Genomic DNA, 9,891 nt, shown 5'->3' with positions numbered 1-9,891 from the left:
GTGTGTGCGCGTGTGTGTGCGTGTGTGTGTGTGTGTGCGTGTGTGTGTGTGTGTGTAGCTTTGGGTTGGGGAGTGGGAGATGCCAGCTCACTTTATTTCCAGTTGACAAGACTTTATCTCCTAACTCTCTCTCTCTCTATCATACACAAATTTTGTACCAAGCATTTACATATTTAGAACCCCCTATAATGCTCTGAAGTGAAATATTTTAAATCTTTATTGTTACAAAGAAGCAAAAAAGTTGGATTTATCTGAAATGTATTTCAATTTTACTTTGACACATTTAAGAAGTTGGGAAAGGAAAAGAGTACAAGAAAAGGGAGTTTGAGATTTTATGTGTGAAATAACAAAAAACAAATCGATTTTGCATTAGCTTTGTAAAGAAATTCAAATGCAGGGAAAATGTATATTCGTCTACAAAACGTCCTGGTTACTTTCTAACCTCCATTCCCTGATGGAGGGAACAAGACGTTGTGTCAATGTAGTGACACTAGGGTCACTCTTGGAGCCCCAAACACCTCTGCTTTTTTTAAAAAAGGCCAATGAGAATTTGCATGCCACTCCCCCGGACATATGGGTATAAAAGAAGCTGGTATGCAACCACTCATTCAGGTTTTGTGCTGAGGAGCCGAGACCAGGTCCCGGCCATTTCAGCGGGTCCCTATACAAAACGCCACAACTAGCTGAACTGTGTTACGTGAACTGGTGGTGTGTGATGGGCAGACTGCTGTGTGCCTCGTAGCCAGCGCACCAGACCATCACGTAACCTCCCCCAACGCTCTTATGGGCGTCAAACGGTCCATCAGGAACAAGTCGACTGCCCAACTACAGGGACAAGCTAGCCCAGCTGAGGCCTCTTTTCCCTCTCTTTTCTCCCCAAAAAGAGTGGAATTTGTTAATTGACTGTGAGCCATAAGTGTCTGTGTCGGGGGTGTCCCTCCCAAGGGGAAGACACCGCGGAGACCACACCCCACCCAAAAAGGGGGGGGGGGGGGTATTTTGAGTGGAATACGTCACATGGTCTTACCGAGTCTTGTCGGAAGTATGTCATGTGGATAGGTCCCATGGTAGGTCCTACCCGAAGGGGGAGGAGTTTCTACAGATCATGGCGACCGGGGGCAGAGGGGCCTCTGCCCAAAGAAGATGCAGTTTTGCCGTCAGGGAAACAATTTTGCGGAAGATATTACATGGGGTCGCCTTCGGGGAACCAGCACATGTGGAGCACCTACCTCAGTACAGGGGCTCATTAGCTCACGTACTGGGCCAGTCAGCGAGTTTCTCCGCAAACTCAACTGCCAGAGGGCTAAGGAGGAAAGTCATCCAGTGATCACAGCCTGTGAACACGACTGGGAGTCAAAAGCACACGTCTTCACCTCAAGGGAGGGGAAAGGTGCTATGCACAAGCGGTACACCCGGCCAGTTGTCCTGGAACTTACCTGCTCGTGCCTGCCTATACACGGGACGAGACCGGCTCAACCCGGAGATTGTAGAACCTTGCAAAGGTGTTGGGTGTTGCCCAGCCCGCTGCTCTGCAGATGTCTGCCAAAGAGGCGTCACTGGCCAGGGCCCAGGAGGCCGCCACACTCCTGGTGGAGTGGGCTCGTAACCCCGCAGGGGGTGGCACGTCCTGAGCCTGATATGCCATCGTGATGGCATCGATGACCCAGTGGGCGATCCTTTGTTTGGAGACAGCGCTTCCTTTCCGCTGTCCACCAAAGCAAACAAAGAGCTGCTCTGAGCTTCTAAGGCTCTGCATGCGATCCAAATAGATGCATAAAGCTCACACCGGACACAGCAACGCCAAGGCTGGGTCTGCCTCCTCCTGGGGCAGTGCTTGCAGGTTCACCACCGGATCCCTAAAAGGAGTCGTGGGAACCTTGGGCACATAGCCCGGTCGGGGTCTCAGGATCACGTGAGAGTAACCTGGACCGAACTCCAGGCACGATTCACTGACAGAGAAGCCTGCAGGTCCCATACCCTTTTGATGGAAGTGAGCGCAGTCAGGAGGGCAGTCTTCAAAGAGAGTGCCTTAAGCTCAGTTGACTCCAAGGGCTCAAAGGGAGCTCCCTGTAGACCCCGGAGGACTACAGAGAGGTCCCATGAGGGGACGAGGCGCGGTCTGGAGGGATTCAACCTCCTAGCACCTCTCAGGAACCTGATGATTAAGTCGTGTTTCCCCAAATACTTACCATCTACTGCATCGTGATGAGCCGAAATAGCGGCTACATACACCTTCAGGGTGGAGGGGGACAGCCACCTCTCCAGCCTCTCCTGCAGGAAGGAAAGCACTGATCCGGGGGTCTTCATGTTGGGAAGAACACCACTTAGTGAACAGACTCCACTTCAAGGCATACAGGCACCTCATAGAGGGAGCTCCGCTTCAGCGGACAGGGGTTCCCCTAAAGCAGGTCTCCAGGCACGTTGTGGTTACAACAGATGCCTCCAAGATGGGCTGGGGCGCCATAAAAGAGAAAAGAGCTTGCTCTTTTCCCAGTTGACCTGAAGCACCAGTCGGCTGAGGTGCCGGAGAATGAGGTTCCTGTGTGTGCACAGCAACTCTCGAGAGTGAGCTATGATTAGCCAGTCAACGAGATAGTTGAGGATGTGGATGCCCACTTCTTTTAACGGGGCAAGGGCAGCCTCTGCAACCTTCGTGAAGACGCGAGGGGACAGGGACAGGCCGAAGGGGAGGATCTTGTACTGGTATGCCTGGCCTTTGAAGGCAAACCGCAGGAAGGGTCTGTGTCGAGGTAAGACTGAGATGTGAAAGTATGGGTCCATCAGGTCTACCGCCACGAAACAATCTTGATGCCGGATGCTAGCTAGAATGCGTTTTTGCATCAGCATCTTGAACAGGAGTCTTTGCAAAGCCCGGTTCAGTACTCTCAGGTCCAGGATTGGTCGCAACCCACCACCTGTAAGACCTCCGTCTACTTCTTCACCACCGAGAACTGCTTGGCAAAGTCCTCGATGGCGTCGCCAAACAGGTCAACCTGGGAAATGGGGGCTTCAAGAAACTGTGCCTTGTCCACCTCTCCAATCTCGACCAAGTTGAGCCAAAAGTGGCGCTCCTGGACCACCAGGGTGGACATCGCCTGCCCGAGAGACTGCGCCATGACCTTCATCGCAATTCCGGGTCAGAACTACCATTGTGCAGTTCTTTTAGTGCCTTGGCTTGGTGTACTTGCAGGAGAGCCATGTCGTGCAGGGTGGAGGTGGCTTGTCCAGCGGCACCGCAGGCCACCGTCGTCAGGGACGACGTAAACCTACAGGCCCTGGACAGGAGCTTCGGGCGCTCGCGCCAGGTGGCCTTATCCACCTGGGGGATCACTGAATACCCCCTGGCCGCTCCACCATCAAAGGTAGTGAGAGTGGGGGAGCTGAAAATACCGGACCAGGCAGTAAAAGGTGCCTCCCACGATCTTGTCAGCTCCTCATGCACTTCCGGGAAGAAAGGAATGGGGGTGGGGTGTGGCCGGGGCGGCGCCCCGTGCCCAGGAACTGATCGTCGAGCCGCGAGGGTTCAGGGGAGAGTGGAGGATTCCACTCTAGTCCGACCCCCGAGGCCGCCCGGGAAAGCATGTCCATCATTTCCGCTTCGGCGTGAGACTGGGTGACCGTTCCCGAAGGAGGAAGCCCAGCCGAAGCCTCTGCATCAGACTGGACGAGCCCGCTCTCCGATGCTGCGCTCGATAACTCATCGTCTTCCGGAGCTCCGAACAAGAAGTCGAACTCGCGCTGAGATGAGCCGGCGGTCTCGTGCGAGAGCCCGATCGGGGCAAGCGAGCATGCTGGGGAATGGGAGGTCCATGGGGGTATACCCGGCGGAGGCGGTCCCATTGATGTCCCCAAATTGCCCCCAGCACTAACCGACGCGGCCTCAAACCCGTAGGTACAAGGACCGGTGTGGGGAGCCGCTGGGGTGGCTTGCTTTCTTATGAAAGCGACCACAACATTGCCATGGTCATGTTCTCGCAATGAGGACATGACTCATCCACGAACGATGTCTCCATGTGGGCAGTGCCCAGACACGTAAGACAGCAATCGTGGCCGTCAGAAGAGGAGAGATATCGACCGCAACCAGGAATAACACACAAATGGAAAGGCATCTTTCAAAAGACGTTCCGTGTGTGCCGCTCTTTTTGAAAGAAAATATACTCTTTTTAGAATATACTCTTTTAGTTGTTTCTGCCAAGTGCCCAGGGGTTTTCTCTGCACTCCACGGGTGCAGAGGGGGAGAAGCCGCTGAAATGCACGGGAGATTCCAGCAGATGAGGTGAATGAACTTCGCGGATGAATTCAGCTTCAATGAATAGAACTGCTCGGCTCCGAAGAGAAAATCTGAATGAGTGGTTGCATACCAGTTCCTTTTATACCCGTATGTCCGGGGGAGTGGCATGCAAATTCCACTCGCCAATTCTCATTGGCCTTTTTTAAAAAAAACGGAGGTGTTTGGGGCTCCCAAGAGTGACCCCTAGTGTCACTACATCGACACAACGTCGAGTGAGTGACAGATAGGGAACTAATTTTTAATATTTAAGCATAAGCCTTTAAATCAAAAGGGTTTTAATATCACAATAAAAAATTCATTCAGTCAAGTCTGCCGCCAATAAAGAAAATGAGTCTACGATTTCTATGTTAATTAACTTACGCTCCTAATGTAAATTAGATTTGACAAAAGTTGTGCTGCCCATTGGTCTGGGATGGTTCTTGATGGCCCATTGCAGTTCCCATGCTATAAGTGTTTGATGTCTCTGAGAACGTGATAACCCATGTGTTGTGACACAAAGGTGTGGATGTTTGCTCATCTCTATGATCATTGAGCCATCTGAGTTGAAACGGTGTATCTACACAAATTAGGTTGTGTGGAATTCACGTAGAAGCAGACTGCAATTTCTAACATTGTTCTCGTGCATGTGTGTATTTGGAAGTCTGTGTGACCATTGGCCATGCGTGTGGGTCAGTGTGCGAGTGTTTGCGTGTGGATTTTCTTGCAAAGATTCATTTGGCTTTAGGGCATGCAAATATTTTTTTTTACTTATTTCATTCCTGTCATCCCCACCCCACCCCATCTCTCTATCCCTCTCTTCCTCTTTTTTTAGTGCTGGGGGTGAAAGTGTGTATGTGTGTGTGGGGGGGTATGTGTGTGCTATAGAGCGAGATGGGGTGGTCACCATAGTAACAATGCCATGACCAATATTCATCAAGCCTTTAAAAAAAAAAGCAGAGGAATAGATAAAAAAAAAAAACTCATGTAGTTCATCCTGGGACAGCTTGCAGAAAGATGATTTCATGTGCAATCACTGAACTTCAGAGAACTGTATGTGAGTATTTTTTCCTCTGTTCTTTCTATGTATGTGGTCTGATCATCAAAATCAAGCTCTCCCCTCCATTAATTATCAACAGGCTGTCTTGCTACTCAGTGGAACTGATGCTTCCTTCAACACTTTCTTGCCATGTCTTTAGATTGTTCTTTTCTCCGATGCTCCCTCTCTTTCACTCTTTTCCTAGTGTTGTGTTGCCTCTGGTGACACCGTGGTGCATCTCCCTCCCCTCCGTCCCTGTCACCTTCAATTGTGCTGTAAAAGTAGACACAATTCCTGAGGCAAGAGAGAGGAAGCAAAAGAGAGATAGAGAGTCAGAGCAGCAGCACAACATCAGAGAAAGGTGAACACAGAGCAGTGTTAGAAAACAACTGTTTTATTAAACTGTAAAGTTGATTTTCTGGGGAATTTTGTCTAAATCTCAACAATTATGGCTATTACCCATAAATCAAATCAACATTAAACACAAAGTTAGCTGTAAATAATGCTCCAGATATCAAGACACAATAAAACTCGAATAACATGATGACACAGGAAGTCGATATGTTGCTTCCGAATGTTTCAATATGCTGACGTCAACTCCATTCAACCAAGTTACTGCGTCATCACCCACAAGACATTTTTGCATTAGTCCAAGTGTCTTTATCTTCTCCAGCAGTGCAACCAATAGAATTTTTTGTCAGCAGCGCTGGAGACCTGGGTTCTCATCCCATGTTGAAACCAGGAAGTAATGGCATTCGCATAATCGGTGACAAGTGATTCAGAGGTTCCATTTTTCCTCAACAACTGCAGTACATTTTTACTCCACTGATGGTTAGGTTTAGGGTTGGGGTTTGGGGGTAGAGTTACTAAATATGCATTTATTAGTAACTTAACTGTATTACATCATTTACAACTAAAAACAACACACTTTACAACTCACTTTTGGTGCCACTCTGGGCAGCTCACACGTGCCCATTCATTCAAAAACATTTCCTTTCGGCCACTTTGGCAACTAGGGACAGTAGTTCGAATTTGGGTCAGCACAGGCCTAGCTTTGCTCAAGAAATGTAGACTTAGGCTTCTTTTCAATACCCTAATGGATGCTTCCTCGTTTCCTCCACCCTCAAGCTTGTGACCTGGAAACTGATCAAAGTCCACCACCATGAAGGACGTATCAATTCTCTAAATGCACCACGAGGAGGCTTGAGCGAGGACGCAAAGGGTGCATCCGATGCGGAAGTCTTTTTTGACAAAACACCTGAAGCAGGCATACTGGAAATCCTATTTCCCCATTCACATCTGGCATAAGTTTAATTCATGTTTTGCCTTTGCCATTGAAATAAACATTAATTCAACAGTGCATCTTGAATTTATTAATTCATCATATTTCAACAACATAACGGCAAGTGCTCGGAGGTAAGCAGCAGTGCAAAGACGGTGCTCTGAAGTGAGCAAATATATTCAATTTTACAAATACATCTTGCTTTGATTCCTCTGTCCTTGTACCCTTTGTGGAGCTAGGACACAAGGAAAGAAAACAAGGAAATGAAATGAGGATGCACAGTTTTAGAAATGAGAAGCACCCTCACTTTTGCTAAATTCACAGTGAGCTCATTTTAAATTACTGGCCACACACTATGTGATCATGTTGCTTTGATTATACAGCTTTCTTTCATTTTCAGAGTTTAGCTTCTTTTTTCATGAAAAAACAAAAAAACAAAAAAACAACAACAACCCAGATTCGAAAACTAATCTGGCAGCTGTGGGTCACTACAGTGTCCTGTATTAGTCATGTAAGATATGTAAGATAACCATAACCAATCAAAAACAGAGGAACACACAACGAGGTCACGTTTAATCATGTCCACTTGACAGGTTAAAGGAATATTCCAGGTTCAATACAAGTTACGCTCAATCGATTGCATTTGTGGCATACTACTGATTACCACAAAAAAATAAATTAGACTTCTCCCTTCCTTTTTTCTTTTTTTTTTTTTTAAAGGGATAGTTCACCTAAAAATGAAAATTCTCTCATTATTTACTCACCCTCATGCCATCCCAGATGTGTATGACTTTCTTTCATCTGCTGAACTCAAATTAAGATTTTTAAAATAATTTCTCAGCTCTTTTGGTCCATACAATGCAAGTGAATGAGTGCCAAAATTTTGAAGCTAAAAAAAATAATCACATAAATCAGCATAAAGTAATCCATAAGATTCCAATGGTTAAATCAATATCTTCAGAAACGATTTGATAGGTGTGGGTGAGAAACAGATGACTTTCACATTCTTCTTCTTGTGTTTTTGGTGATTCACATTCTTCAGGCATATCGCCCCCTACTGGCCTGGGAGAAGAATTTCTAGCAAAAAATGACTTAAAAATGTATCTGTTTTTCACTCACACCTATCATATCATTTCTGAAGATATGGATTAAACCACTGGAGTCATATGCATTACTTTTATGCTGCCTTTATGTGCTTTTTGGAGCGTAACAGTTTTGGCACCCATTCACTTGCATTGAATGGATCTACAGAGCTAAAAAATTATTCTAAAAATCTTCAGTTCAGTAGATGAAAGCAAGTCATACACATCTGGGATGGCATGAGATGATGAGAGATTTTTCATTTTTGGGTGAACTATCCCTTTAAATTAAGGCACTTACAATGGAAGTGAATGTGGCCAATTTGTTTGTTTGTGTGTGTGTGTGGGGGGGGGTTATAGGCAGAAAAGTGAATCTTATAATTGTATAAAAGCACTTATGTACATTTATTATTTTATTAAAACTTGTGTATTATTTGAGCTGTTATGTTGTTTAAATCATTTTTACAGTCATTTTAGGGTTTTAGGATTTACAGTGTTGTTGTCATGGCAAAGAAGTTGAATAATAATTAACTTTACAGAGAAATGGTTAGTAAGCGATTTTATCACACTGAAATCATGTTAACATGCATGTTGTTTACATCTTGTGGCTATACTTTTGAAACAGTGAGTATTTTAATGTTTACGGATTGGCCCCATTCACTTCCATTGTAAGTGCCTCACTGTAATACAGATTTGTGCTTTTTTTTTAAAGGAATGTTAGGACAACTCGAAATAAATGTTTGTGGTAATCAGTGTTATGCCACAAATGCTGTCGACAGAGCTAAATGTATTAAAGAGTACCTTTTATGGTTTTTCAAATATTATCATTCATGTAGTGTGTTATATATTTGTTTATGAATGTAAAAAAGTCTGCAAAGTTTCAAAAATCAAAGTGCATGACTAATGGAGTTATTGACTCCCAAAAGAAAGAACCAATTCTGAACACCTGAAACGAGTAGTTAGTAATTCCAGACTTACTTCCTGTACTAACCTACGTAATTTGGTAACAAAAAACCCACCCCTGATCTTCATTGGCTGCTCGCGAACAGCTTTGACCTGCCCTCAAACATTACACTAAGCGGTAGACCAATCACAACAGACTGGGACATCTGAACAATCAGAGCAGAGTAGTCTCTCTGAAAAGAGGAGTTTAGAATGAATCCTTTAGAACGGGTTATTGAACGAGTCGTTTTTGACACTGGGAAAAAAAGGTAATTCTGCAATTTAAATCATGAGAAAATTAAAGTGTTTTTTGATCTTGGATGCATGTAAATCTATTGTATGAGACCTTTAAAACAAAATTAGGCATGTTTAAAAACCATAATAGGTGCTCTTTAAACCTGGAATATTCCTTAAACAAAAATGCCAACTTCCCCTTGTGTTAGTTACAGAATCAACCAACAGCTTTTTCAATGGATGTAAACAATTTTGGTTTTCTTTCTTTCTTTCTTTTCAACTAAGGGTAACTAAGGATTAGTGGTCAACCGATATATCGCAGAGGCCGATAAATCGGCCGATATTCTGAATTATTTTCATTATCGGCATCTCCTGATAAATTTTCCCCTTTGGCCGATTTGTTTCTTGAGGGTGCCGAGAATCGCCTGCTTGCATGTGCAGCATGTGCAACACAGTGTCATTTAAACTGTCCGCATATCAGAGCCACGCCAGACGTGTTTGAGCTCATAATGTTAAAGTGCTCACCTGTTTCATTCTCCCTCTCTCTCCTCAACAGTTCCCTCTAACTTTTAACTGTCTTGTCTAATGATAAAAGGCAAATATCAATAAAATTAATATCATATACCTTCTGCAAATATGCGCATATCTTATTTATACAGATGTAATAAACAAACCTCACAAAACTTGAGCAGATCCAGCATCCTGTGGATAGCTCATAAATCTTCCTCTGAAGCATGTATTCTAACAGTCTCTCCTCAACAGTTCCCTGTAACTTTTCTAATTATAGAAGGCAAATATCAATAAAACTTCTATTACTGTATATACCATCTGCAAATATGCAGATGTCTCATTTCAACCGATGTAATTCACGAACCTAACGAAAATCCAGTGTTTTCTTCCCGTCGAGCGCTCATATAATATCTTCCTCTGAAGCGCGTATTCTATCAGCCAGAATCAAAACTTCAGGATCAGGATCAAAAGTTCCTCTGTTTCACAAATCATGATGGTCAGTACGTGTCAATTCAAGCAGGTGATCCAGGCCATTTAA

This window comes from Myxocyprinus asiaticus, chromosome 36 (genome assembly GCF_019703515.2).
Source record: "Myxocyprinus asiaticus isolate MX2 ecotype Aquarium Trade chromosome 36, UBuf_Myxa_2, whole genome shotgun sequence".
In the NCBI taxonomy this organism is placed as follows: domain Eukaryota; kingdom Metazoa; phylum Chordata; class Actinopteri; order Cypriniformes; family Catostomidae; genus Myxocyprinus; species Myxocyprinus asiaticus.
Note: the sequence above shows the minus strand (reverse complement) of the source record.